The sequence below is a fragment of the Larus michahellis genome, chromosome 1 (genome assembly GCF_964199755.1).
Source record: "Larus michahellis chromosome 1, bLarMic1.1, whole genome shotgun sequence".
In the NCBI taxonomy this organism is placed as follows: Eukaryota; Metazoa; Chordata; class Aves; order Charadriiformes; family Laridae; genus Larus; species Larus michahellis.
This window is the reverse complement of record NC_133896.1, coordinates 3,927,298-3,954,955: the sequence shown is the minus strand read 5'-3', so window position 1 is coordinate 3,954,955 and position 27,658 is coordinate 3,927,298. Positions and strand designations below refer to the sequence as shown.

General features: G+C 47.3%; 1 long non-coding RNA gene across 1 annotated transcript; it reads right to left on the bottom strand.

Moving 5' to 3' along the window:
* Positions 1–4,646: 4,646 nt before the first annotated feature.
* LOC141737668 (uncharacterized) lies at positions 4,647–26,665 on the bottom strand. Its single transcript, XR_012585221.1, has 4 exons — positions 26,575–26,665; positions 12,937–13,172; positions 6,765–8,380; positions 4,647–4,839 (listed from the first exon to the last, which is right to left on the bottom strand). It is a non-coding gene; the product is annotated as an uncharacterized LOC141737668 (long non-coding RNA).
* Between the last annotated feature and the right edge of the window lie 993 nt (positions 26,666–27,658).

Below are 27,658 nucleotides of genomic sequence, written 5' to 3'. Positions count from 1 at the left end.
ATCATCTTGAATTTATATTCCAGGTGGGGCCAGCAGTCTGCATTTGCCTCTTTTGGGGATGGGTTGGTGCTGGTGCATGGAGCCTACAGAGCCTCAGGACACAGCTGTCCTTGCCTCTTCCTCCAGAAACAGTGCAACAAAGCAATTAATAAAACCTACTTTATGTGTCCACCAACAGCAAATATCATGTTCCCTGTCCAAGGTGAAAGGGCTGTGTTTAGGGTCCTAAAGCCTCATCTTTCCCAGAATTATTCATAGAATCTTAGAATCATAGAATTACCTAGGTTGGAAGGGACCTTTCAGATCATTAAGTCCAACCATCAACCTAGCACTGATATAAACCATCACTAAACCATATCTCTAAGCACTATATCTACCCGTCTTTTAAATACCTCCAGGGATGGTGCCTCAACCACTTCCCTGGGCAGCCTGTTCCAATGCTTAATAACCTTTTCAGCGTAGAAATATTTCCTAATATCCAGTCTAAACCTCCCCTGGTGTAACTTGAGGCCATTTCCTCTTGTTCTATCCCTTATTACTTGGGAGAAGAGACTGACCCCCACCTCTCTACACCCTCCTTTCAGGTAGTTGCAGAGAGCGAGAAGGTCTCCCCTCAGCCTCCTTCTCTCCAGGCTGAACACCCCCAGCTCCCTCAGCCGCTCCTCACAAGACTTGTGCTCCAGACCCCCCACCAGCTCCGTTGCCCTTCTCTGGACACGCTCCAGCACCTCAGTGTCTTTTTTGTGGTGAGGGGCCCAAAACTGGACACAGCACTTGAGGTGGGGCCTCACCAATGCTGAGTACAGGGAGATGGTCACTGCCCTGGTCCTGCTGGCCACGCTATTGCTGATACAGGCCAGGATGGTGTTGGCCTTCTTGGCCACCTGGGCACACTGCTGGCTCATATTCTGTCAACCAACACCCCCAGGTCCTTTTCTGCCGGGCAGCTTTCCAGACACTCTTCTCCAAGCTTGTAACACTTCCTACAGATCCTTTTCATGATCCTTAGCAAAATTCCCCCTTGGCAAACAACACTTCTTTCTTTAACTGTGTCTGTCCAGTGGAAGCTGTCAACATGCAACTGCTGTCTCTGCTGGTGTGTTTGACCATAGTGGGTCCTGTTCCCTGACAGACTGTTTTTTACATTGTGCTGGAGTCCAGTGGGAGAATGCTATCACAGAGAAGCAGACTGTGCTAATGCAGGAAGGGTTTAATTGTATTATTGAGTGTGAGCAGGATAAATCCCCTTCCACCTAAGATTTCTTTGTGCTCTTCTTAGCCATCTGGGTTGATCACTTGGCCAAAACAAGACGTTGCCTTTCCCACTTGCTCTTAATGTCAGGTTTATATTTCTGGGCCTGGCATCTGACACATGGTCTCATGTCTGTGACCCTGACAGTGGTGGCCACGAGTGGTTTGGCACCAAAGCATGCCCCTGGATGCCCTCTCTCTCTCTTCCTTCTTCCTACAACCTCCTCTGGGCATTGCTGCTGCTGACCAGGTAATGCAGGCAGCAGGCAACACTCTTGGTGGAGGCTGAGAAAGCTGGAAAGGGGTGAGAAGGAGAGGGCACCTCTGTCGTCCTTTCGCAGCACCTTCAGAGCACGTTGGGCTGCTTCTCTTGGGCTATAGGAGCTGCATGACAAGCAGAGAGAGCTGGTAAGGTGTGAGGAGGAGGCATGGAGATAGCTTGCACTGTTTACTCCCTGTTATGCCCTGCCCCTTGCAGCATACTCCTCTGCTCCAAACCACCATCCTCATGGGATCATCGACATCTGGAGGAAGCTGTGAGAGAAAGGGGCTGAAGAGGGCAAGTGACCTTGTCTCTGCTCCCCGCTCCCCACCACCTCCCATATCCTCCTGCCACTGCCTTGGCTGGGGCTAAGGAGTGGTTGGAAGCAGCCATGGAAAAAGCCATGAAGGCTGAGACGGAGGGAGCAAGGGTATCAGAGCTGACAGCTGTAAGTGCTCCTAGGCCCTCTACAATCCTCAGTTTTAGCAATTTGTTCTAAGTAAAACTCTCCTGCTTTGCTGTGCCAGTCATTGGCTCTACTGCCTTTGCCCATTTAGCCAGGGCTGTGGTCCCAAAGAGCTGGCAGGCTTTTAGATCTGACTGATAGCAAGCTGGAATAAAATTATTTTTTGCCAAACCAACTTACGGGCCATTATGTTTTCTTTTAAATGTGTGTGTGAAGAAAGGGTGGAGGAGAGGACCGGCTACTTAGCCCGCCCACCCAGCCCACCTCACCCGCAGGAATTGCATCACCATAAGGTGGGGGTAAAGAAGATGACAAGGTTCTTCGGAATGGGGTGAGACGGCATGGAGAGCCCTACGGCTGCTGCCTGAGAGGATGCCCTATCTGTGGTGGGACTGTCCTTGCAGCACAGGGGATGAACTGGCAAATTGCAGCTGTCAGTGCTGCGGCAGAGGCATCAACCCACGGAGGGCAGCGAGCGCTTTCCTCTCTCCTCCAGCTGCTGCAGACCCTGCGAGCAGTTCCTGCTGCATGTGAGCTGAATGCCAAATGCCCAGGGCCATGGAGCAGGCGAGAACCTGCACAGACCCAGCAAGAGAGCCGAGGTGTCCTGCAAACCCAATTACAAAGTGCTTTCCCCAGCTGCAGTTTTAAGTCTTCTGGTCAACACCGTCATGCATCCCCATAGATGAGATGAGTGGGGGTGAGGAAGGGCTGTTATGGATCCTTACCCACCATCTGTGTTTCAAAGGCAGAAGAGGAGCAGGAAGGCTCTGGTTCTTACCTTGGAGGGGTATAATGGAATTTTCTCCCCCATTTTCAAGCAGACATGGGGACTGGAACTCCCCATGGGTGAGTGCCTGCAGGATAGGGTTGGTCGCAGGACAGATGAACTTTCTATACTGGCCTGTTATACCCTTAGAGGGGCCATCCTCATTGTATCAGTTGTATTTCTTCCCTAACCGCTTATCTTTCCACTGCATTTAGCTCTTCCAACAGCCCATTCAGCATCTGTGAGAATTTGTGAAAACCAAGACACCTTCCCCTTTGTGTGTAAGATCTCACCTCCTCCCAGGTGAGCCCCTGGGCCAAGCAGAAATGCTATGAAAGCGTGTCTGTGGCCAAAGGCGTAGGAGGGAGAGGATGCAGCTGGCTTCGCAGCCCGTTCCCTCTGCTTCCTTGGCTTTGTGGCTAGGCAACCACCCTGCATAGGAATTAATCGAATGACCTTCTGTCTGAAGCCTCTGTTGAAGCACCAGACCCATTTACTAGCGGAGGTCAAGTGACTTGTGTGGGGAGCTGAGATGTGAATCCTCCCTTGGCATTGTGTGCCAAGTCCTGTCCGTCTGCTCAAATCTCTGCCACCGGTCCTTCATCCAGGCCTGCTGCTCCCACCATGTTTGCCATTATTAAACACCCCAGGAGGCAGCAGGGAACCTTGTCCTGCCACATCCCAGATTTGGTACTGTTTCACCCCTGCATCTAGCTCATCTGCTCCCGTTCTCTCAGACACTATTTGGAAATCAGGCTTTGTCGGCAGCACACAGCACTGCACGTGCCCAGTCTGGCAATAAAGCCTCCTCCGGAAGCTCTCCCATTTTCCCTGTATGTTAATATGACCCTAATGGCCTCATTAGTTTTAATTTGTTTGGCTACCAGATTTAGATGAGTATTCCAGTGATAACGCAAGACCTGGAGAGAGTAAACAGTGACTAATTAATGCAGCTAAAGTTACTGCCTAGGGTGGCTGTTGAGGAGGAGGACAGTGCTGGAAGGCAGATTTTCATGCACCTGGACACTGCTGGCCACAGCCACTGATTCACACTTCTTGTCCTGCAGAGGCTCAAAGCTGATAAACAGCATCCGCAGTCTGACCTGGAGGGAGGTCAAAGAAACTTCCCAGAAATCCCTGGAGCGGGGGCAACACCTCGGCTGGCACGATAAGTATAGAAATGTAGGGATCAATCCAAGGGGCGCTGATAGAGGTGAAATGCCTCACTGCCCAATTTCACCAGGGGTTCAGACAAGTCAGTTTAATGGGCAACTGCCTACACAAGCTGCTGCTAGACAGCATCCTCCATATCAGCATTAACAGAGGGAATTTGCACCTTCAGGTGCAAATATAGGTGAGGATGAAGGAGTCCCAGGAGGATGGGGTGATGGCTAATGTGTATTTTTAATATGAAGAGAAATTCACAGTGGGAAAATAGCTTCATACGCCTCCTCCTTTGCATGCCCCTGCTCCGCCACTGTCCCCGGGGTACTTTGCTTGGAGTCCTCTAATAGAAAATAGAGCACAGAGCAGATGTAGGCCTTTCTGGGCTAAAAAAAGAGGAGGTCTCTCAGAAATACTGATGGTCTGTCCTGGATTGTGTTCTTGTGATAGAGAAAGAAAACATCCTTCACTTCTTCCTGCCCTCTGGGTAGCAGCTTCCTCTGGAGTGGATGAAACCATTGCAGCTCCCTCCTGGGAGTGGTCCCTACTGCCCAGTACAAAGTTCCCTGGTTCAGACCATGCCCTCGACCACGGTATTTCCAGGCTCTCCTTAAATCTGAACCTTCCTCCTCCTTTCCTTCCAAGTTTTCTCTGCCATTTCATATTCATGGCCTTCTTTCTGCCTAAAAAAAGAAGAGGCAAAATAAAATAGGGGACTAGCAAGGCTGCAAGATGGCTGATTTAGCTAGGATTTTATTGCACCTGAGAAAGATTCAAACAGTCACTATGCTGGTGTTTGTTTTGCTTTTATTGAGTGCTGTCTTGAAACTTCAGCCAGGTTCTGGGACAAAGGGACTTGAGCCCTTCTTCAGCGCGTGCTGTGTAAATAATGTTTTTGTCCAAATGGATGAGTGACTCCTATAAGAACTGCAATGATTAAAAAAAAAAGAAGTGTACGTGAGACCTCCTTCCTCATGCTATCTGTTCCCAAAACACTGCAATTGCTGCAAGCCTTAACGGTATCACAAAACATTATCTCACCCTTGGCCCCACTCCTATGCTCCTATTCACTGATTTCATCTGATGTTAAATGCTGCTTTGCTTTTGCAAGCAGAGTAACAAACCACTTCAGGGAAATTCCTTTCCTCTCCAGGAAGCAACGGCCATGAGTGCCAGGCGAGAAGCAGCGCACTCCTCTGTGCGTTTGTGTGCATTTCAACCATGTTTCCTGCATCGTCTTAATTCATGGCTGGTTGCAAGAGCAATAAACGATGCATATTTATCATAGAGAATGCTCGTTTGACAAGGGCATCTCTGAGCAAAAGCAAGGAGGAGTTGAACACTACTGATTAGAGTTTTGCCTCCACATTGGTCCTGCAGATGGGGAAAAGACTTTGTGCCGATCCTGTTCTTCACTGACAGGATAACAAACTCATCTTTGTGACAAAGGCACCCGGAAAGTGTGAGTGCAGGAGTGCAACAGACAGAGAGCAGAGATGTGAATAGCTGTAGGTCTTTGACTGTGAGAACCACCAAGTGCAAACACAGCTGGGCTCAGGTTCTCCCTGCGGTTTTACACTGGGGAAGGCTGGGGTAGTGGTTAACTGATGGCGTAATGAAACCTAGAATTGCCACCAGAACCAAACCCCATGATCCTGCTTGCAACACAGATCCTGCTGTAGTTCACTCTCCCTTTAAATTCATTTGTATCCAACCAGGAACGCCAACAGCAAGGAGGGACTTCAAGAGTATGTCTTGTCTATTAATTAAGTACAAGTTAGACCCCCTTATGCAAGCTCAGGCTCAGTGCGGTTATGGACTAACATGCATTTAGACTCCGATGTCACCTCAGCTCTTGAAACACATGAAGCAATGAGTGCACACGTGATTGTGCAAGCATTTGTGTGGGTCCAAGCTCTTCGTCTTTTGCCCTGGCTGTATTAGGGGTGGGCATGGTGGGCAGCTCTCAGTCCAGTTCATCAGTGCATATGTTGGCTGCAATTCTTCAACGGCGTGTCTGGGAAGCTCAGTAGATCATAGAATCATATAATGGTTCGGGTTGGAAGGGACCTTAAAGATCATCTAGTTCCAACACCCCTGCCATGGGCAGGGACACCTCCCACTAGACCAGGCTGCTCAAAGCCCCATCCAGCCTGGCCTTGAACACCTCCAGGGATGGGGCAGCCACAGCTTCTCAGGGCAACCTGGGCCAGGGGCTCACCACCCTCACAATAAGGAATTTCTTCCTAATACCCAATCTAAATCTACCCTCTTTCAGTTTGAGGCTGTTACCCCGTGTCCTATCGTTCCACTCCCTGATCAAGAGTCCCTCCCCATCCTTCCTGTAGGCCCCTTCAGGTACTGGAAGGGGCTATAAGGTCTCCCTGGAGCCTTCTCTTCTCCAGACAGAACAACCCCAACTGTCTCAGTCTGTCCTCACAGCAGAGGTGCTCCAGCCCTCTGATCATCTTCATGGACCTCCTCTGGATTTGTTCCAACAGGTCCAACACACAGATGTGTGCTGTGGCGTCCTGTTGTCTGTACCATCCAGACCAGGGACCTGCCCAGAGCACATGGCAGTTTGCTTCCAACACTTGACCCCCTTTGCACACCTGGAGCTCCTTCCAAAGGCTGTCTGTGCAGGTGTTTATGGTCAGCATGACACTGCATGGCTGGGATACTGCAAGGTCTAAGGAGATGTTCCCCAGCACACGCTCAGCTCTGGGACTCTGGATTTTCTCCTGCTTCCCAGTTTGAACCTTGCCTTTTGGGGGTAAGCACTGTCAGGAAAAGCAGATATAGCACCATCAGGATCCCCAACATTTTACAGTTTTAACATATCCTTAAGTTACCTGTGTTCTCTGATGTCTCTTCTGCACTGTTTGAGCAGGATCCTCACCATCTGGGCAATATAAAAGTACCCATGTCCAGTACCCAAGTGAAGCTGCCTTGCCTAGTACCTTTACGCTCCTTCTCCCACCTCCTCTTGAGGGCAGAAATGAGATTTGCTTTTGCAGGAGACAACAGGAGCCCTTGCTCTCATGAGGTCAGTTATCATCATTAGCTGTCTGAAACACAGCATGGGCCAAAGTACAGCTACAGCAGGCCTGAGAAAATTGCTGGAGGGTTCATTACAGCCAATGATCCTGGGGAGACAAGCACCTAAAAAGACATTGGGGTTGAATTAATCTGAGCTGGTTGTCTAGATTCCTACTTTAGTTGGAGAAAAACAGGTACTTCCAGAGCGTGATTAATCTCATTGTAAAGTAGACATCTCAAATAGGTCAGATGACTCATGTCCTGGCAGCGCTTATTTCTCTCTGCAGACTATAAAGGGAGCCGAAGGTGACTAGCTTAGCTGCAGACGATCAACGTGGTAGACATCTAACATTAGGTAACATGAATCCCATCCCGTAAGGCAAATCAAAGCAGTGGACTTTGCACGCTACAAGAAAGAGGTTAAAGTTGCGTGGCCAGTCAAAGCCACTGAAAAGAGTTGTTGAGGGAGGCGAATTTAAAGAGCAAAATCTTGTGTAAATGTTGTCTGGCAATTATTGTCCCAGGAATTGTATTTTCAGCAAAGAAGGAAGGAAAACTGAGGAAGAGGGTGAAGCAAAGTCAGCTGTGCTGGAAGCTGTGCGGAGGGCTCTAAAGAGGTCAGGCACTTTCCATCTCCACCATGACCATCAAAGGTGTATGAGGGTAGGGACTGAACTGCAGATGGCTCTTTGAGAAGACACAGACAAAAGGGCTGTAGCCTGGTGAGGTGAGGTGAGGGGTAAGCAGGATGGAACTAGTCGGAGGTTGCAAATCCAGCCTCATTCTCCATGTTCAGTGCTTCTTCTGTCCTTGGGAGATATGGAGCTATACTAGGACGCAAGAAAGGAGAGACAATGACTGGCATTTTTGTCCTGTTTAATGAGTAGACTCACCACTCCTCCTAGGGATGCAAACTCAGGCCTTGAGGTCTGGGACAGCAAAAAGTACTGCCCATGCTGGTTGTCTCTGCACGTGCACAAGACTGAGTGCATTTGGCAGCTTGGATGTATCTCCATTTTACAGCTTTGCTGGAGGAAGAGGCAGCCACCAGAAGGCCTTACAATATCCATACTCTCCTGGTGCTCCTGAGAGTCTTCTCTACAAGAGAAGGTTTCCTATCTGCTGGAGAATTGACCTGTGTGCAACCAAACCAGTTCGCAGTTCACCTCCAGGTCTACCAACGAGGTCCGGCTCTGGCATCTGCTCCTCCTGGGCTGCTCTGCAGCAGGACCATGGCTCAGCTGCATGTGGCATGCAGGAGGGAGGGGAGATGTTTTGGGCCAGGTTTGTTCCAGCTGTGTACCATGGCTGCTGCCAGGAAATCGGCTCCAGCAGATTATTCGACCATATGGGAACCTTCTGGGGTGTCTCTGGGGGACATCCTTCGACTCTTGGCTTCAGAGGACTGCAGTTCCCTCCCTCCTGTGGCCTGCAATGAAAGCTCACAGGAAGGGGAGTGTATATATTTAAGACTGGAGAACTCGTAGGATTAAAATCAAAAAACATGCACCACCAAAATCAGATATTTCACACATCTTTTTTTTTTCCTTTTTTTTTTTTTTTTATACAAATTCCTTCCACTTCTTACTAGGTTTTAGCATCTGATTCCCTCAGTGTGGGGAAAGGATATAGGGTAGACTTTCCCTGTTAACCTGTGGGGTTATTGAGTGGGGTGGTTCTGATCCAGGAGTACTCCCGTTTCTCTTAGTGCTTGGCAAAGATCAAGTAAGAATATCCTCTCTGTTTAACACCTGAGCATCCTTCCCCACAAAAGCCCAGCCCTGCTGTTGTCTGGGCACACATCCCTTTTGGAAGAGGAGCCATTAGCTTCTCCGGAGCCTCTTTCTCCCAGGAGGAGGGAGCAGAATTGTTGGTTAGTTAAAGCTGCCTATTCCATAATTTTAAATGCATTGTACTTGGACGGTAATTGCAATTCATACTGAGCAATCACTGTGTCAGCTGTCACAATAACACACTGCTTATTAGAGGTACACTGACGGGCCATCACCGGAGCTTCAGAGAGAAAGAATTTGGCTCAAAGGGAGATATCATTCGTGGTTTGACAAGATCTAAGTAGTCACAGGGGCTGCTGGTCCTGATTTGCAAGTATGCCCAGGACTTCCCTTGGGCTTTTATATGCTCATTCCTGATGTCTGACCCAAGTTACAATTTTGTCTGACGTGCTCATCACAAATTCTGTTCTGCTACTTTTCCCCCAACCTTTCCACCCCATCCCAACCCTGTCTTGCTGCTCCTTCTTGCACATTCACTCTACGTTTCCAAAAGAAGGTGAACATGAATGCCAGGTGCTAAGCAGGAGGCATTCGCTGGTCCCAGGCTGACATGACCAGCCCATGGTACGAGGAAGGAGATGTTCTTGTCCTTGTGACGCTGACAGGTCCTGCAGACAGGCCCAAGGCCAGACAAGTCAGGCTTGTGATGACAGGGTATTGTTTGAATTGCAGCACTGATTGGATCCTTCTGCTGAGAGGAAACAGAGGACAAGAAGGCACTAATAGTCTAACTGAGACAGGAGGTGGTGGGTGTTGCTTGCATGGCAAAGTGGCAGCATGGAGCTGAACTTAGAATGACGAATCATAGAATGGTTTAGGTTGGAAGGGACCTTAAAGATCATCTAGTTCCAAGCCCCTGCCATGGGCAGGGACACCTCCAACTAGACCAGGTTGCTCCCCATCCAACCTGCCCTTGAACTTCCCTGTCTACCTTCCCTGGTGTGAGGGAACAACCCTTCCTCTGGCAGAGGTTGTCATGGAAAGGAAGGAAATGAAGGACTTGGGAGCATACAAGTAATTTCGGGAGTTCAATGCTGCAGATGAGACATTGCCTGGAGAGGCTGAAAGGTTAAATACACAGAAAATTAATTCCTAAAGGAAGTGTAATGTACAAATTGGAAGGGAAAGCTTGCTGCTGTGGCCAAGGATGTGCCCACCCTATGTGCTGCAGTGGGATACAGACTTCTCTCATCCAAAATGGCTCTAAAGCAGACATGGGGTATATTTGATGGACATGAGCTCCACTCCCCTGACAAGACCACTCCTTGGGCCCAGGTAAAATGGCAATGCAGAAGGTTTTACCTGGAAACCAGTGGGGTATGTACTTTAGAATTACTAGAACAGACATCTCAAAGGCTGGGGTAGCTCACCACCTTGTGTTACTGTATTTTGACCACCATGGTGAGTACAGGATATCTTGGTGGTTTTTCACTGACTAGCTACAGAACCAAAGAGCACTCATTAGAGATGTGAGGTTGAGATGACAGGTTTGTGGCTGGGTGAGCATTGGTAGATAAGGGGAAAGCAACCGACGTCATCTACCTGGATTTATGCAAAGCATTTGATACTGTCCTGCATGACTTCCTGGTCTCTAAATTGGAAAAGCATGGATTTGATGGATGGACCACTCGGTGGATAAGGAACTGGCTAGATGGCCGCACTCAAAGAGTTGCAGTCAATGGCTCAATGTCCACATGGAAACCGGTGACGAGTGGCGCTCCTCAGGGGTCAGTACTGAGACCAGTGCTGTTTAACATCTTTGTCGGTGACATGGACAGTGGGATTGAGTGCACCCTCAGCAAGTTTGCTGATGACACCAAGCTGTGTGGCACAGTTGACATGCTGGAGGGAAGGGATGCCACCCAGAGAGACCTTGACAGGCTGGAGAGGTGGGCCTGTGTGAACCTCATGAAGTTCAACCAGGCCAAGTGCAAGGTCCTCCACCTGGGTCATGGCAATCCCAGGCATAAATACAGGTGGGGCGGAGAATGGCTGGAGAGCAGCCCTGAGGAGAAGGACTTGAGGGTGCTGGTGGATGAGAAGCTCAACATGAGCTGGCAACGTGTGCTCACAGCCCTGAAAGCCAACTGCATCCTGGGCTGCATCAAAAGAAGCGTGGCCAGCAGGTTGAGGGAGGTGATTCTGCCCCTCTACTCTGCTCTTGTGACACCCCACCTGGAGTCCTGCATCCAGCTCTGGAGTTCTCAACACAAGAAGGACATGGACCTGTTGGAGCAGGTCCAGCGGAGGGCCATGAAGATGATCAGAGGGCTGGAGCACCTCTGCTGTGAGGACAGGATGAGAGAGTTGGGGCTGTTCAGCCTGGACAAGGGAAGGCTCCGAGAAGACCTTAGAGCGGCCTTCCAGTACCTAAAGGGGGTCTACAGGAAGGATGAGGAGAGACTCTTTATCAGGGATTGGAATGATAGGACAAGGGGTAACAGCTTCAATCTGAAAGACGGTAGATTTAGATTGGATATCAGGAAGAAATTCTTCACTGTGAGGGTGGTGAGGCACTGGCCCAGGTTGCCCAGGGAAGTTGTCAATGCCCTGTCCCTGAAAGTGTTCGAGACCAGGCTGGATGAGGCTTTGAGCAGCTTGGTCTAGTGGGAGGTGTCCCTGCCCATGGCAGGGGGGTTGGAACTAGATGATCTTGAAGGTCCCTTCCAACCCAAACCATTCTGTGATTCTGTGAGAGGGATCTGCCCATCCCTGAAGTCAGCAACATCTGAACTGCATGACAACACACAGAAAGGACCCAAAAAGTTGTTCCCTCCAGAGACTGTGAGCACCCTGACCAGGAGTCCAGTCCACACCCTGTACAGACACTGTCTGACCTTTTATACAGGTTCTAGGCAAAAGGAAGAGTGTCTGAGCATGTCAGAGGAAAAAGACAATTGGAGATCTGGGGACAATTTTGAGCTTACAAAAGTTGTAGCCTACCATTGCAGGGAAAAGGTTGGAAACACTGGAACTTTCTATGAAGCCTTTATGCACACAGACTCTGTTATTGCGATGTTATAAGGGATTTCTGCTACAGAAAAATCAGGGTCTTTAGTCACTGAGGGTCTTTAGTAGGACAAAGGCCAAGGCCTTTGAGATGTGTCTTGGGTACAGCATGCAAGAACTGTCAACCACGTTGACATGAATGTTACTGGGATTGGCTGTACTGGGAAGAGAAGTGAAACATGTTGGAGTAATTGTGAAGGAAAAAGAAGGAAAAATGGGAGGAGATGGGGAGACGTGGCTCCTTTCTACAAGATGTAGGATGGGCCAGTTTCAAGCAAGCCATCCGAACGCTGCTGTCCCACCGCAGCCTTAACTACTGTGTTCACTGAGCTGCTCTGGCAGGAGATGCAAGTCCCTTCACATCTCCTCTATTAAGATGTGGTCCTGGGTCTTGAGTGTTTCTGACAGGTCTCCACACCGGTAATAAGCAGCAGCTGCCTGGTTCTGCCTGGCTGCACGCTGGAGATGGGTGGAGGAGGAAAGCAGAGATGTTTTTTTACACCTGAAGGGACATGCTGGGCACCGCACACTTCTTCTGACAGCTGCTTCCCCCACCTTTCCCTCTCTTCTCCCCTTTCCCTCTCTTTCCATGGGGAAAAGCTTTGCGAGGTATGGAATGCTGTGCTGTGGAAAATGACATACGCTGGCCTTAACCAGGTTGTCATATCAACAGGGCATGGGAGAAAGGAGCCTGCACCTTCCAAGCGGTGCTGCTCTGTTCAGCAGCTTGCAAGGTCTCCTTTCTGGGGGATTAGTCTGGAAAGGTGTAACAGGGAAGCAGAAAGGGGGAGAGCTTATTGGCACTGAAAACTTGGTTGCTTTGCCCAAAGACTTCAGTTAATGAGTGGGAAGGTCATTGTCTTCCTTTATTTGTAAACAGGGCTTGGAGAAGCTACTTTCTGCACCATTACCAGCCCGTGCATTACAAATATTACTGTAGGTTTTACTGGGTATCTTCACCCTTTCCTCCCCGACATGTACGGGGAACAATTTATTGGAGAAGAGCTTATTTACACTTTATAGGAGTTCAGGCTGATCCCTACTTTTAGTAGTTATGGTTTACCTTGTACCTGGTCACTGTCTAAACATCTCTCCGGGGAACATCTCACCTGCAGATGACACCTTCCCATTTGAACACAGAAGAATGACACCCCACTGAAAACCCTCCTTCCACAAAACTCACCTCCTCTCCTAAGGATGGTGAAAGCTGGTCATGCCTGCGAGACAGTGCCTCAGTTGAGGGCTGCCACTCAGGTTTTAGCAATGAGCAGAAGCTGCCCTTCCGCTGCAGCTGGGAAGCCGGGCTGTGCAAGTAAAGTGACTTTACACAAGTTTCAGAGTGGAGTCAGGAATAGAAGCGATGTCCCTTGGCCCTTTTTGGGATGAATCATCCTTGTAAATCCGCTTGCCTTGACTGATCTGGTAAATATAGGGTGTGAGAAAGGGTGATTAAGTGACTTATCTGAAGTCACATGTGGCATTTATGGGATTTGGACACAATCCTAAACCGGCTCCACTGCTTTAACCACTATGCTTTCCCTGCTGTAGCTGTGACCCTGAAAGCGTGCAAACACCATCATGTATTACAGCAGCAAAGAATAAATTCGCAGCCAGCCTGGAAAATCAGCTCCCTAAGGAAATACAAGATTAATCCCATACGGGAGAAGATGCAATCTAAAGCAGGCTGTTAATTAATTATTATTATCTTAACCAACCCAAGTATGGAGTCAGGGACGCAAGTAAGGTTACAATTTTTGACAGATGCAGATTGATTTCTTAGAGCATCCATACCAGGCAGAGCAGCTAATCCCTTTCACAAAGGTGCAAATTGTTAATCTGATTTGCATGCTTGGCTGGCCGCTTTTGTCCCGACGATTAGTTTAGAAGTCACTAGCCGGTGACGAATAAATGAGAAGTTGTGACTGGGCTCCCTCCTGAAATGAATTTCTGATTGACTTTGGAAGGCGTCTCCCTGGGGCTGGTTTCTGTCTTCTGAAACAACCCAAACCAAAAAGGAAGGAAGGAGGTAGGTGGGGCTGGGGAGAGGAGGAATGAAATTAAACAAAGGGCAGCTCTTAATTAAGGCCTAGGAGCACATCTGAAGACACTGACAGGTGGTAGCCGGCATTAGTACCTTGCAAGTCAACTCATTAAACACCAGCCTCTGCCTGCATTTTTAATATCTGTGAAGAGGGTGGTTGACTTTCTTCTCTGAGGAGAGCAGATCTGTTTATAATTATATTACATTTAAAGCATGCAGCAGTGAAAAAATTGGGACTGGAGCCCCAGACCTGTTAAGTCAAAAGGCACAGTTTGGTCTGCTAAGCGATGCTGTCACTTAAAATGAACTGCATTCTTTTTCTCTTAGGGTCTTTCCCATTGCTGATGAAAGGTACTCTCTCTTACCTTTTAGTCTCAGGCAAGTTATTGTATGTGAGGAGTTACTGAGTCTCAGACGATCTTCTAAAATTGCTGAATTCATAGGGGAGGACAAATCGTCTGAACCATTGTGGGTCTGCAATTCAGCATTCAGATGAAGGCATCTGAATGTCTACGTAGGGGTCTTTCCTTGGGAGATGGTGTCGGATCTCCTGCTACAATTAATACTATCACACTCAGACTCCACTGACTGCATCAGCCAGACCTCCAGTAGCTACCCGAAGAGCTCAAACAGGCAGCTCACACAGAGACACCTACAGAGAGACACCTAAATGTGGTCATCTCCATCTGTAAGCCAAGTCTTAGCCATAGATACAAAAACTTCACATGCTTACAAATGAGCTTTTCCTCTCAGGCTCCTTTGATTACCAGCCAGATGTGACTTTCTGCCTTCTGGAGTGAATTCTTATTGTTTTGGGGGTCATCTGAACCCTGTTGGCAATAAAGAGGTCTGAAGGAAGTAGATTTGTGAACCTGCTCTTTTGTGGCTCCCTTGTCAGTGGCGCAGACAGCTCAGGAAAGCTTCAAGATCTGATGTGAGTAGGGTTTTGATGCTATATCCAGACGGGTGGATTGCTTGTGCCACTGCTTCCACTTTCCTGCATATTTTTAGCCTCTGGAGAAGAGTAGTATACTTAAAGAGTTGCCAGCCAGCCACTGAAGCATCTCACTTCAGACCAAGTGTTTGGTGTGATCTTGCATGTCTGTGTGTGGTGGTCAATTTCTGCTAGACATGATTTGCGTTAAATTCTCCTCTGTGACTCACCTCATCCCCAAGTTGTTGAAGCAGAGGATGTTTGGCAGCTATTTGGTGGATATGGTGTACAAACATCTTAATTGATTTGCCCAAGGCTAAGCTGGAGTTTGGTTGCAGAGCTGAGAAATGAACCAAGTTAAAATCCCAAGCCATGGACTTTCCTTCCTTTCCTATGCAGATCCAAAGGTGATGGTTTTGTGTGATACAGCAATTAATCCTGTACGACGCCTGGCTACTGCAGCAAGTTTGATGGCTGCAGTTGGTGACACTTAGTTACCCAGAAGTGCTATCAGCTCTGTAACGCAATTTGCAGTAAGTCACCATTAATTAATGCTAAGTTATGAAGCACTTCTAGGGAAAGTGACACACCAAGTCGACATCAGTGCAAGAAGAGTTCATTATGGCTAATGTTACGACAATAAAAGACGGAGGAATTAATGATGAATTTCAATGTTAAGTATCACTTTTCCCATGCTTTAATGCATTGTCTCAGGAGGGAGGGGGCACTTGGAGAAGATCTGGAAAGGGGCAGCATAATTGTAGGTTGCCAAAAAGAAAAGGCATATCCTTCATCTTTTCCTTGTGCAGTGTCTGAGCTGTGCCCTCTTTGCACAGACACAGTCACAGACCCTGGGATGTGCACACACCCTACCCATCCCCATCCCTGTAAATGCATCCGAAAGTGGTCCCTCGCATTTCATACACTCCCGGCTACGCATCACACCTCTCCACAAGGAGGAGGTTTGACATTGATAGACCTTCCTACAACTTACAGCCTTGTTTCGACAGCTTGACTAGTCACTGCTCAAAAGCTGCTTGCGCCCATCCTACCCCACTGCCGACAGACCTGTCTTTCTCTCTGTTCCTCCTCTCTTCCCTCCTGCCTTTTACGCTCCAAAGTTTCTGCCAACCCTTTTGTGCCAAATTCTGGATTGACTGTTTGTGAGGCTGCCTGCATGAGTGGAAAACTCAGAAGGAAGGTGGTGATTTTAGGTGTTTTATTATTTTATTGAAATCTGTTCTCAGTTGGGTTCACAAGGCAGTATTAAGTCTCCCTGGAAAATCTCTCTTGATCAACATACACGTGTACTCGGTCCTCTCTTAATTCCTCCCCCTATATACACATATATGTGTAAAAACACATACACGCACCACTGCTTGAAATACACATTTTTTTCTGTCTCCATATGTATGTATGCTTCTATATCTCTCCACCCAAATGTTCCTGGTGACGGCTGTGCATGGACACATGTACAGCACATAAATGAGCAAAGCGATGCAGCTGCCCTACACAGCCATGCTTCTTACCCTCGTCCCAAGGGTAACCTACATGGTTTCAAGCCCCTTTTTATATCATCAAGCCCTTACACAGTACAGAAATGGATATTCTTTCTGACAGTTCTTGTCCCGCATGACTTGACCACGCTGGTGGCAGTTCAGTGATGCAGTTTGGTTACTCCTGGGACATGGAGCATCCCTTCTGTTCCTCAAAGGCCACAGTCACAGAACAGCAAACTTCAAATAAAACTTTTACTATGCCACAGTAGCCACACAGGCTACTTTGGAAGATACCAAAACCTTGAACTCTCAGAAAAAAACTCTCAAACCAACATTTTACTAGAGTAAGGCTTATACTGAACTCATGACACGTTTACATCTTCATGTTGTTTTAGAAAAGAAATGAAACCACCTGAAGAGTTGAGCATTGACTAACAAACCATTGCAAGATGCACATATACAGATGACTACACTTAAAAACTCTGAATGTTTTTTATGCCATCAAGAACTTCAGAAAAATTAGTCACAGGGATTAAAACATTCCAAAATGATGAAGCCATAAGTTTAATTTTAAGGAGAGAGGTTTTGGGGATGTCCCATTTTAAATTCTGGCTAAACCAAGCTTACCTCTACCTCTGCTCCCTCAAAATTGCAAACCTGCATGTGGCTGTTGTGCACAAACCCTTCCACAATGGGCTACAAAGCCAAGCCGGAGCAATTCCCTCAGCTAATCAATATACAAAGTGCTGCTGCAGTTCTGATCTCAGTCAAAGCAACACGCGCTCCCCTCATCACAAAGGCCTGCATGATCAAAACCAGAAATTCAATAAAAAACACACTCCACTCCTGTGTAGCTGCACTTCTGAGATGAAGCAACATTGATACTGAAGTGCTTGATGCTGGCAGCCCCACTGCGCGACAAATACACTTGCGTCCTGGGAGCAGGCCCTAAAAATAATAATAAAAATCCAATATACGGGGTGCTGTGAAGATCAGATTGGAAACAAGAAGTTGCGTTGTAATGGATCAGTGCTTGGATGCTTCACTTCTGCAGGCTTTATCTGAGCAGCAAAAAAACCATGACCTCTTCCTTCGTTTTCGCCCCAAGGACGCACAACCAGAAACTTGGAGATGAATGACTGTAATGGTCCATCTCTCAGGAGGAGAGCCCAAAAGAGAAAAATATTTTCCTCTTCATTGTTCCAAATCTGGTGAGATATGAACAAAGCTCCTTTCTCAAATTATCTGAAAGAATAAGAGGGAACAAATAATCTCCAGATAAAAAGGAGAAGGAGAAAAAGAGCATTTTTTTTTTCAGAGTCGTCAGTGCTATAAATAGATGAATTCAAGAGTGGAAAGTTCTGTCACTGAATTAGGTAGGAATGGTAGGGTTGGATGGGCATCTGGATACTGGTGTTTGGTTATATGGCTTTGGACAAGCTTTGCTTCTTGGACATCAGATTCATCAAATTGTGTTGCTTCTTTCCCTGATAGGTATTCCAGGCATCACACAGGGTGGCCTTAATCCCAAACATCTCCCTCCCAAACTCTCAGAAGTCCTCTGACCCACTCATTTATATCCAAACACTGTCTCTTTCCTGTAGGTTGCCTCCACAATCTATAGGCAAACCACCATCCCCGTCTCCAGTGACGATCCTGAATGTGCCGGACATTGCAATGCGTGACAGTCGGGCAATGTTGCACAGGGATTTTCCTCCTGACAAAATTAGTAGCTGATAAGGAATTAAAGCTGGAAGGGATGTACGCAGTGGTACTGGTGGGTACAGGAACAGTATCACTCAGACACTGTTAGACATGAGATAATCTAGCCATGGGACTGAGCTCTGTAGGAAACCAAATTTTAGGACTTCCGCTCACAGAAGCACTCGTGAAACGTATTAAGATTGGAAGCCAAATGATATATCAGGATAGTGAATTACCCAGGGGAGTTTGGAAAAGTGGTATAAAAAAAGCCTTTTCCTCCTTTGGCCAGATTTTTCCCCCCTTCCCTTGGTACTCAACATCCCCTTGCTTTTGTGTTAAGAGGTTAGGAGGACAAATAAATTCCATCTCCTATCTTTCAATGCCATATGGCCCTGCACAACTGTACCCAGGCGTGTCTCTCGGGAGGATGGTCTGAAGCTCTGCTGTCCCTTCCAAGGAGCATGTTTGGTCTCTTCCTACACCAACAATCTCCTTGCCCGCGATGCTCTGTCACTGATTGACATCCTAACTGATGATACACCTAAATCTTTTGGTTTGTACCCACTTCGAGAACTCTTCACTCCACCCTCCCACCATCTGAACACACTTCACCTCCTTTGGTGCACTTCTGACCTGTGCACTGCTGCCTCCCGTGTATCCCTCTGTCTGTGCACACCCATACCCACACTTGCACAGTGCTACGGTGGCAATGAGATGGAGATTAAAGCCACTAATTGCACACAAACAAGTGATTACTGGGACAATTGCAAAGCACACCCCACCCTTGCACTAATTCTTCATTCCCTACATGGAGTAATGCCCTGTTGTTTCCCTGGATAGGTTCCTAATGATGTTAGGGGGCATCCAAAGAACACGGTGGCACCCGGGTGAGCTCATTAATGAGATTAGCTGAGTTTTAATTTAGATGAAAAGCAGGCAAGGCAGGGAACAAGGCCTGTTATTATTTAGCATTACAAAAGATGGGTTTTCATATGGAGGCAGCAGGCTGAGTGGTGGGCTGGGAACCTTATGTAGGGAATGACAGCAGATGCCCTGTTGAGTCATTGTCCTGTAGTCCTGTCCTAGACTTGCTGACCATCATGTACTTATTCACACCTTCAGCTTGACACGAGATGGAGGGAAATTTCTACTTTGTTTCTTTTGGGTTGAGCTGTGATTTGACTTAGCTTCCCCAAGAAGTTGCCAGCTGTTGGTGTGAAGTTGGTCAGTATGCCCAATGTGACGCTCAGGCTTTTGACCACTCATGATTTTGACCTGAGGGAGTTACTGGAAGAGGTTTGTCTGCATGGGTGGACAGTGACCACTTTCTGCCTGCAGCCTTTTTGCTACCAGGGTAGTGGTAATCCTGATCCCAGTGGCTTGTCTGAAGTCACCACTAGAAAGCTACCCTATACTCTGTCCCACCAATGGGTAACTTTTGTTTACCTGTGCCACCATCTCATTTAAAGGTCTTCTCAGAGTCCCCTCTAGACTGCATTGCCTGGTGAAATGTTACAGAGAAACCCAAATCCCTTCTGCTTCTTCAGCTGGGGCATAGGGTTTATAGTCCAGTCCTGTCTTTAGAGGATATCAGGTGTTGTTTTGAGTGCCCATACTTAGGTGAATGGTGGGTTCATTGGAACAGCAGTTCTAGGAAGGCATGGGGGAGCTCTGAAGACATCAACCAAATAGCCTCATCTATGTATCACCTGTGGATGTCTTCCTGTGTACATTACATCTCAGACACACAGCTTGAGTCACACGAATTCCAAAGGCAGGTGCATGAGGCCCTGCCCACGATATCTTAGGGGAGGCCTCATTCATGGTATGTGGGAAGATCTAACCTGAGTTAGACTGAGCAAAGGGGAATCCACAGCTCTTCCTAAGCAAAGTGTGAGTGCTGTGAGCCACTGGGCAAGCTGAGCTTGACGTGGATGAGCTCCCCTGTTCTTCTCTACGACATAGTCATTGAATATTTGATGGGGAAATGAGATAATGAAACATTTCAGCCTTTCCTGTGAGGCACTGCCCTGATTTGACCTAATAATTTAAAAATCCCCATGTGAACCCAGAACCTCAAGGACTGCAGCTTCTGTTGGAGTTCAGTGTGAGGGCCCAGTGGTGAGGAGCAGAGATGAGAAATAGAAAAGATTGAAAATGGCTGGCAAATTTCTGAATCAACACCCATTTCTGGGGCTCAGTAACAACCAACGCTAGTTTAGGTAGTAGAGCAGCATGCTGAAGGGTGTCTCAGCATGATGAGGAGGGAGTCTCAGCCTGTCTGCATAGCTATGCTGGAATATCTGGAGTTAGTTCTTTTAGGGTCTACAACAGCTTCCTGTTTCCGCTCCTATATGGGAGACACAACAGGGATGTGTGAAGGCCCCATTTGGAGCAACAAAGGTGAGGAGAGACCACTCGCTATACTCCCACTCACCACACTTTGCGTGCCCATTGGCCTGCTTTATCCTGCCAAATCCCATCAATGCTTCCTATTCTCTATTCTCCACACATAATCCCCTCAAAACCCCATTCATCCCTTCCAGCTTTGCTTCTTAGTCCTCCTCTCTGACTTTCCTCTCTCCCTCTTAGTCGGAACTCCGTCCTCTACCCCTGAAGCTGTTCCCTTCTCCTTACCAGCAGTACCGTTGAGATATTTGCTTTGGCTGCTGGAGGAGCCAGAAAGAGTGCTTGAATGGAGGGCTATAGCCTACAGTAAATCATGTGGTTCTCCCAAGGTCCAAGCTCAGAGAAAATCCCCATGCAGGGTTTTAGGCAAAAGGTGATGGCTGGTGGCCCCTCACACAGATCTGGCATGGGGTTGTTACACCATGTTGTCCACTTTGCTTTGCAGCTCTGAGAGTTTGGACACTAAGGGAAAAGTCTAACCTCTGTCAAACTATTCACATTCGAGAGATTTCTGAGCAGCTCATGATACAGCAAAGCAAAAGACATAAACACTTTGCAAGTGAAGAGTGGGACATTTGAGAGACCTACCAGAATCAAAACTCTTGGAAAATGCAGGAGAGAGAGAGAGACGTGTTAAGCAGCACTTTGCCTGCACCTGCAAACCATGGATTCCAGCAGAAATGGAAGGCAGTCAGGAGGTGGCTTTATTTCTGTCAATTGCTGGCTGTGAATCACTTGATACTTTTAATGGTCTCCAGTTAGCTCAGGAAGAAGAGGCTAACTATGCAACGCTGAGAGAGAAATCTGAAGAGCACTTCACTCTGTACAAAAATGAAACCTACAAGGGAAAGATGAAGCATCATCTCTTTTTCCTGCCATGAGAAGGGACAAAGAAGAAAAAGAAAATGGAGAAAAGACAGTGATTTGCTTTAAAGATGAACAGCTCATTTGGGGACAATATCAATTAAACAATAGAAATATATTGCACGGGGATCTGGGACTAAAATGACCCCTAGGAAGAGCCTCCTGAAAGATCCAGAATCACCCCTGACAAAGCAGCCAGAATTCACTGAGCAAAAGGGATTTTCATGGTCCAAAATGGAGTCATTAGTTGATTTAAGTGCCTCTGAGACCAGACAGCATGAAGCAGACCATCATACTCAAGGTCAAATGGTTCTGGAGTCAATAACCCCCAGTTTTATACAAGCGGTAGTGCCTGTGAAAACAGGTAGCGGAGTGCCTGAGAAAGATCCATGCATGTATAGAAGGATGGTTGGTGACCACCTCCAAACCACCTTTGCTTGTGAGGTTTGGCAAGCCCAGAACTCATCACTTTCTTGTAGTTAATAGACTGCCTCAGCCACTGATGCCAGTGGGATTATGTCTTTTTGCACCTGCTGTTTTCTGGGACCGACAATGCCACTGGCAACATATTCATCCTGGAATTCACCCAATTCCTGCAGGCTGTCATACAACAGAGGTCACCCAGGCCATGGGAGGACTTACAGGGCAAAGGGAATACTGAAATCCCCTTACCAGCTGTGTCTTATGTATTCCCCACCTTCTAACGTGGCTGCAAATCTCATGTACTAAACTGTGGCAGCACTTGAGGTGGAGATCAGCTGGCAGCCCGGACACACTTTGCAGTCAGATTAGCATCAGTGGCTGCTCTAATTATAACCCCTATGTTCAGCCATGAGAAGACAATAAAGTCCTGCTAGTAGTGCTGTCCCCTTTGACTCCAAGAGGCTGCGGGAACCACAGCATCACCGCAATAAATCTGAACTGCAGAGACAGGAGAAACATCCTTTGGGGCTAACATTAATTTCGAGTAAGCCTCTGTCTCTTCCCTTCTTATTTTACCGACATATTGGTGTTTACAAACTTGTTTTCTTTTCTTTTAGAGCTGTGTGTTTCACAGGAACAGGGCTACGGGAAGGGGTGCACAGTTTACTGGGAGGTTTCTGTCTCTATCTGCAGGGAGCAGAGTGGGTTGTAAAGGGTGTGTCAGATAACGGGGGTCAGCATGGGCATGGAGCCGAAAGACATGAAGTGCACTGCATTGATTTTCGTGTCTGTGCTTGTTAATGGCACCTGTATGAGCATGATGACTTTGGCCTTTGCTCATGCCATCTCTCTGATGACACAATATTGCTTGCCTGGAATAAAGAATGAAGATCCTCTGTGAGTTTAGGAGTATTGATGAAGAAATGAAGTCCCGAGGAGGTTCAGCAGTGTTTCTGATGACCCTTGAAATCCCTGAAAATCTGTGTTGATGTTGGTGGGAGCTGGGAAAAGCCACAAAGATTTTGTCTGTATTGATAGAAGAGATGGGAATAGCACAAGGTCCATGCCTTAGCCCAAAATCATCCATCTGCAGAATGGCAGCAGATAAACATAACCTGTAGCATGAGTTTTTCTCTCGTCTGGAGACAGATCCTTCCTCTGATATAATGGAGACCTTCCTCTAGCAGAGCTGTTTAAATCTCAAACCAAACCTCAGCTGGGAAAAGCTTGCCAATTTGTGTTTCCCTTCCTGTGGTTGCTGCTGCAGGTCCAAAATGAAATAAAAATTGTGAAGGCATATGGGCCCTGTCTGTTCACCTCTCTGGAAAATGGCATTTGGGAAGAGGAATGGAAAGATATTAGGGCAAGGGCTTGGTGGGGCTAAATATCTGTTGGGACGAACAGCTTAGCACAAAGATGTCCTGGGATTTATGGCTTGAGGGTGATGCTTAGTGACTATATTACCTGGATAAGGAAGGTTCCAGCTCACCCTAATTCCTGTGTCACCTTCTCTTGTGTCTGTGTGGCGGCTCATGCAGAATGGCTCCTCTTCAGCAAAGGGAAGACATTTCTCTTGACTTTGATGAGCCTTAGAGTGGATCTGACCAGGACAAGCTAGAGTGGTTTAAGAAGACATAGTGCCTGCTCTTGGAAGCAGTTGCCTCTCAGGTAAGATGAAGCCATGAAGTTGGCCTCAGTCTGTGACAAAGAGAAATAAAATAGGGTCATCGCAGCCCCTGCAGATCCCTTGTTCACTCCTGGTGGTGGCTAAAGCCATGTCGTGTGCCTGTACACAGTTAGTTATTGTGCGTCATTTGGATACCTTTGTCTGAGCCACACAAACTAAACAAACTAAACAAACTAAGTTGAAAGCCAGCAAGGCCATGTTAAGGCCAAGTTCTGAGACTTATAATTTGTCCTGCTACAATTGACGTCAAGTCTCCCTTTGGCCTGGAGGTTTGGCCTGGAGATACGGTTCTCTCAAGAAAATCCTTTCATCGCTGGTATGCTCCCTCCTCCAGCAATGTCATCACCATTCTCCACAAAGGTGTCTCTGTCCTCCATCCTGAAAGCCTCTTTCACCACCCCACCCTAAGTGCAGAGGCTTTCTTTGAGACAGTCACAGGGTTAAAGGCTTTCTCTAAGAAACTACTTCTGAGTCCATGATTTTTCCCACTGTTACATTTTGCAGCTCCTCTGAGACATGTTCTCAGCTGGAAGATATGACTGCAGGCTAGTGTAGATGTGAAACAGCACCTGCCTGCAGAGATGTCAGCATAGCTCCTGAGGCTTGATGTTGTCTGGACATGAAGGAAGAACCAGAACACAGAAAAAAACCTTTGAGCACTAAATGGATTATGGAGGCGGATTGTAATATGAGAATAATTGGACTTCTCCATAAAGCGATTATTACCACAGGAAGCTGTAGCATAGACTTTCTTTGAGACCTCATTTAGACATCTCTGATGGTTAAAGCCCTTTGACTGTCATTGTGCCATACAGACCCTTAGCAGAGGCAGACAATACTAACAGTGCTGTTACGGAGTGCTTACGTCGTAGTGAAACTGGCATCCTGCTATAGTTTTAGTCAAGCTGGAGAGGTCAGGACCTGCCCCTGGCAGCAGTTCGATTGCAGCAGGATGCTGAGCCTGAGTCCAGACTTGATCCAGTCCTGAGCACGGCACTAAGTAGCACCTTCGGTACTAGCACAAATCTTGGCCAAATGATGTTGCCCCAGGTACCTGATGGGATAAACCCTGGAGATTTGTAAGATTCCAGTTTTGAAGTGATATAGAGATGGCTCCAGCAGTCACGTTTATTGGCTTGGCTGCCACTCAGAGAGACCAGCAGGGATTGAAAAGGCCTGAAAGAGTCCAATGGACTTTTCCAAAACCCAAGGAGAACCTCAGCTTTATCATCAGATGGATATTTGACCTGACCAGCCAGTCCTGAAATACACATCTTGGAAGCCCAAGCATCTTCTGGATCATCCATGAAGAGAAAGAATAGGGACCACGGTGTGGTAGAAATCCCGGGAGAAATCCACAGGGCAGTGATACCTACCCTGTCTTTATCCTGTCTCTTGTGATCAGGGACTACTTGTAGTGGAGAGCTGCTCTTCTACCATGCCTCCATGCAAATGGAGGTGCAATTGCCCAACAATGGGGACAGCGGGGCTGGTCCTGGTTCACAGGGGTCCACCTGAGATGCTGGTTCTGCTCCCCAGGGAGATGAGTCTCGCACAGCGCTGCCAGGGGATGATGTGGGGAGTGCCCATATCTACCTGTCTAACAGCTTGCTGGTGGCACTGGTGTAGGAAAGGAAACCGAAGCAAGAAGAGTCAAGCATACGTATCTTTCAGTACATGCTTCTTGTTGCCACTGTGACTTTCTTGTGAGTATTGCAACACTTGCTCTTTTATTCTGAAGGTCCCTGTAGTTCAAGGACAATCCTTGCATAAGAAGGAAAAAAAAAAGCCAACAACCACAAAATATTCAAATCAGCAGAGATTTTAAGGATATCTTCACGATTCAGGATCTGCCCTGCCCAGTTTCTGGAAGCCAGAAAATATTTATCCTAGTGTAGCCTAATGGTGAAATCTCAGGATGCAAATAAAACAAGCCCACGTTATCGCTTTGAATCTTTATTTAGCCAGTTTTGAGCCAGTCTTTTGATGTTGAGGAATCTGACCCTTAGCTTAGGATGTTGGCCAGACTAGTGAAAGTGGAGGAGTTGGCAGTTGGCCTGTTTGCTCAGTTGGCAGCAGACTGACCTGTCACACTGGGTCACCAGCAAGAGCAAAACACGGCCAGGCAGCCTGATGTAGCTCAAGAAAATGCAGTTTGTCTGGCGAGCACAAGTGGGATTTTAACAGACAGAGAAAAAGGATAAAGACAGCAGGGAGAAGATGCTTCTGTTGAAGATACCTACGTAAAACCTCTGCTTTAATAGCACTAATTGGTGTTTGACTTTAGTCAGACCAGAAAGATAGAGATAAATGAACAAGCTGTAGAAAGAATGATCCTCGCTGGAGCTGCCTGGTAGGGAGAGACAGGGAAAGCACGAAGGTTAAAAGTCTAATGACAAGCATCCTTAATGATTGCTCTTCCTGTATTCCCTCTGGGTAACATTTCCTGACTCTAAATTGTCTTAAAACCACTTTAACACGGCTGAAACATTTCTAAATATAATTCAGCTCAACTAACGTTAAAGAATATAATGGAATTTCAGGAAAGAAAATCAAGAGCAGTAAGATTTTTAACCATTACATGTCATTCAGAGCGGGCCAAATGGTGCATGAATTTGGCTGAATGAGGGAGACGAAACTGGCGCGTGAGACGGAGTGGAAGTTTACCCGTCTGCAGCAGTGCGTGGTTTCCCGGCAGACTCTCTCTCCTCCACAGCGAGTGTAAACCTCTGCACTGTGACAATAATAGAAACTCCACCCACACTCCCGCGGGAAAAAAAAAAAAATCAAGGCAGCTTTCTGTAATAAAATTAAGAGTTGTCACCGACAGTGATTTCTCAGTCCTGGGCAAAGAGATCTCTCCTTTGGTAGTCGCAGGTGTACGCTGGAGGCTTGCGTTGCCTCTTCTGCAGCAGCCTGACCTCACCGGCTTCTCCAAAGAGACACGGAGCTTGGCTGCAGAAAATGGCTTAAAAGCACAATTAGCTTTCTGCAACAATAGCCTCTTTATTCTTCATTATGAAAAGGCCTGAAAGGGAATTTGTTTTCCGAGATAGATGTGAAATGAAGCTCTATCAGAACAAGTAACCTTGCAAACCAGACACAATAGCCGGTATCTACCCATCGCTTCCTCCCTTGCCCTCCCAAGGCAGTGCACAGCAGCTCGTGAAAAGCGTGGTTTTGTCTGCTCCCCTGCTTATAAATTACACTCATTAATAATATTTTCATTTCATGTGAAAGCAATAAAATAATAAATGTACCTCCGCAGTTCCTGCTTTGCTCGGGGCCAAGCTCCCTGCCTCTCCTGGGCAGGAAGGTCAGTGCGGAGGGCTGGATTTGTGCCTGTTGTTTAGAGGCTCTTTTAGCTGCCACTTTCAGATAATGTCACTCTCTCCCTTCACTGACCTTCCTTGGTCCAGCCCCAAAGTTGATCTATAACCTGTTAAAGGGACTCTCCCCAATAGCACAGACTCAGGCTCCAAGTGCAAAACCCACATGATGAACCTATTTGTGCATTGACATCACCCAGCATTTGAGCAGTTAACGAAGCTAATGGCCAGGCCCATGCCTTGGCTCAATTTCCATGGAGCAGATGTGAGTGAAGACACCTGAGACAGCTTCTCCTGTCCTTGAGGGATTCCAGACCCAGGCTTGCCTCTGAGCGCTGCTGCCCGAGTCTGTTTGTACTTTCCTATCAACAAATCTGAGGATGATGCAGTTGCTTTTAGTACGAGGCAAATACTTTTCTTCTTTCAGTCCCCTTTGGAAAGTCTGGAAATATGAACAAAACTGTAATGAGCGGAATACACACACAAGGTCCTGGAGAATCAGAACTGGAAGTGCCGTATAGGGACTGGGGCCTATAGGAGAGATGGGGAGGGACTCCTTATGAGGGAATGTAGCGATAGGAGGAGGGGTAATGATTTTAAAATGAAAGAGGGTAGATTTAGATTAGATATTAGGAAGAAATTCTTTCCTGTGAGGGTGTGAGGCACTGGAACAGGTTGCCCAGAGAAGCTGTGGCTGCCCCATCCCTGGAGGGGTTCAAGGCCAGGTTGGATGAGGCTTTGAGCAACCTGGTCTGGTGGGAGGTGTCCCTGCCCATGGCAGGGGGGTTGGAACTAGATGATCTTGAAGGTCCCTTCAACCCAAACCATTCTATGATTCTATATGGGTTTTAGAACGAGGAAATAAAATTCACTATAAAGATATGAAAAAATGAGAACAAATAGAAACTAATCAATTCCCAAATAGTGTTAATCAGGAAAAACTGTTCTGTTCTGACAGCAGAAAGGTAGAGGAACCTTAGGCACAAAATCTAGTGGAGCAGTCTCTAGGAAGCAA